Source organism: Triplophysa dalaica, chromosome 15 (assembly GCF_015846415.1).
Source record: "Triplophysa dalaica isolate WHDGS20190420 chromosome 15, ASM1584641v1, whole genome shotgun sequence".
NCBI classification, from domain to species: domain Eukaryota; kingdom Metazoa; phylum Chordata; class Actinopteri; order Cypriniformes; family Nemacheilidae; genus Triplophysa; species Triplophysa dalaica.
Genome location: NC_079556.1, coordinates 16380708 through 16383041, shown reverse-complemented (window position 1 = coordinate 16383041; position 2334 = coordinate 16380708). Strand labels below are relative to the sequence as shown.

Here is a 2334-nt window from a genome sequence, read left to right as displayed (position 1 = left end):
CCCAGCCAGTTGGGTTATATCTTTGACCCAACATGCTGGGTTGTTTTATTTAAATCAACTTTTGCTTAAAAATGACATTGCTGGTTTAAAACAAACCCGAAATGTTTAAAAATAATAATAACAAAATCACAGAGAAATACTCGAGCATCAGTAAGAATCAAAAGTTTTATTAAGGATCAAAATGCAAGACAAAAGGAATTCATAAAAACATGCAATATGTTATGCTCAATGAACAATAAAATGGCATATAAAACACTTTGATGAAATGTATGTTTATACATATTTAAGGAAAATTAACTTCAATAAATTACATTAGTTTAGACTTTAACATATACATTTAACAAGGTTATTAAAGTGGCACAAGTAAATATAAATAGTTAGACAACTTAACACTTCAAAAATTCATATACAGTTAACAAAGTGGCATGAGTAAAATGCAGCGTTATGGATGCGACATAAAAACACTATAAAAAGTATTTTACTAAACCCTTATTGATAGAATCGCATTTATATGATAAAATATCAGTATATGCACAAGTTTTCTATAAAAAAAGAAATAAACAAGCGTTATGGATGTGAAAAAGGGACACCGTAACTTTCCTCTTCATATAAACTCACAAAACATTTTAAAGAGCGTTAGTTCTTTCGGTTTCAGCACTGCTTAACCTGACATATCCACGGAGCAGTCTTACTTAAGAGGATTCTTTTCCTAGGAGTTGTAGACAACAGTGTGGTGTGCACTTTTGGAAGTGGATGTCCAGCAGGAGGGTTTCTTTATCAATTTGTTCATCTATAAAGAGACAAGAAAAGAGACAAGAAAAGAGACAAGAGAAGAATGTAAGGAAACTGGGCTACCCAGAGCACAATGGATTATAATAAACATATAAAGAAGTACATTAACATTTTACCTAAATAATGTTTACCTTAAAGCCTGTTATGAAAACATCCACGTTCCAGTTGACTTTCTCTTGAATGGAATGATCCATTAATATTAGCTGTTATTCTGCACGCTGTCAGTGGGGGAAAAAAGAAAAGTGGGATATAGTAAAGAAAGTGAAATACAGTCTTAAAAATTAATATTATAAACGTTAACACAACTCTTAACTAATTCGACACACTCGGGAATAAGTAGAAGTCTAAAAAGAGCAACAATTGTTCGTCTCATATACCCAAAATTAAATATATCTCACGGTTAACCACTAACGTTATAAGAGCGGCTACTCCCGAGGCAATGGCCGAGATAGAGCTGCTCTCCACGGAGACACGACTGCTGACAGCCTGAAGCTCACACCTCCGACAGCATCTTAACACAATCTCAAAGAGGCGTTATGTTTATATATAAATCACGTATTTGTGTTCTTAACAACTACATTCTCGTCCAAAAGACTATTTAAACTAAGTTCCCTCACCGAACATTAGCGGTATTTATAAAAAAAAAATTGCTGGATGTTTGCTTTTTACACGACGCTCTCTCGTGTCAACCTTAAACTAATATCAAGATGCGTAAGTTACTTAACTAAATGACTCACACGAGTCAGGAATTTCAAAGGGAAATGTTGACCAAAAATGAAGTTTAAATGATTAAAAAGCTGTAAGTTAGAACAACGTGGGCATAAGGTTACAGACTAGCTATACAAAGCTAACGAAGCTAGATTGTAACGTTTCTTTCAAACCTAATGCGAACAGCCGAATTTTGCATACTTTTGCATTTTTTTTGTACAGTAATAGTTTTATACATTAAAAACTCGTAAACATACCTTTTCTTCTCCGAATAACAACTTTTCGAGATGAGGTGGATCAAAATGCCCGCGAAGGTAAAGTTTGTCAGATGCGTCGAGGAGTGGGAGGGGTTTACTCTCTCAACTGTCACTCAATTGGACCCGACTGCTAACCCAGCGTTTGGGTTACTCAAAAAATGACCCAACACTGAGAAAATAACCCAACAAAATGACCCAACAGGCTCAACCCAGCTGTTGGGTTAAACAAATAACCCAGCATTTTTTAGAGTGCAGTGACATTTTTATCATTATGAAAGTGACATAAAAGTAATTCATGCAACTTGTGCTGCTATAGCTGTTATATGAGCAGTTGTCAAATAAACCGTACCATGTGTCACAGCAAAAATAAAGAAAACAAACTCTTAGCAATTTATTAACATATATCAATATGCAATACATATATTTTATAAAACAAAATAGCATAAGAGATATTTATCTTCATTGTTATTTTTTCTTCTTAATTGTTGCTATGTCACACCTAGGACATGCACAGTTCATTTGTTAATCTCTTTCTTATCTTGTATTATTCTAATATTGACATTGGACAAATCACAAT

General features: G+C 33.7%; 1 long non-coding RNA gene across 2 annotated transcripts; it reads right to left on the bottom strand.

Annotated features, from left to right (window-relative positions):
* LOC130437243 (uncharacterized) lies at window positions 1–1826 on the bottom strand. 2 transcript variants are annotated; one of them, XR_008909156.1, is made up of 3 exons: window positions 1758–1826; window positions 924–1010; window positions 1–790 (listed from the first exon to the last, which is right to left on the bottom strand). It is a non-coding gene; the product is annotated as an uncharacterized LOC130437243 (long non-coding RNA). The 2 variants fall into 2 exon arrangements; XR_008909157.1 differs by lacking the exon at window positions 1758–1826 and adding an exon at window positions 1205–1289.
* Between the last annotated feature and the right edge of the window lie 508 nt (window positions 1827–2334).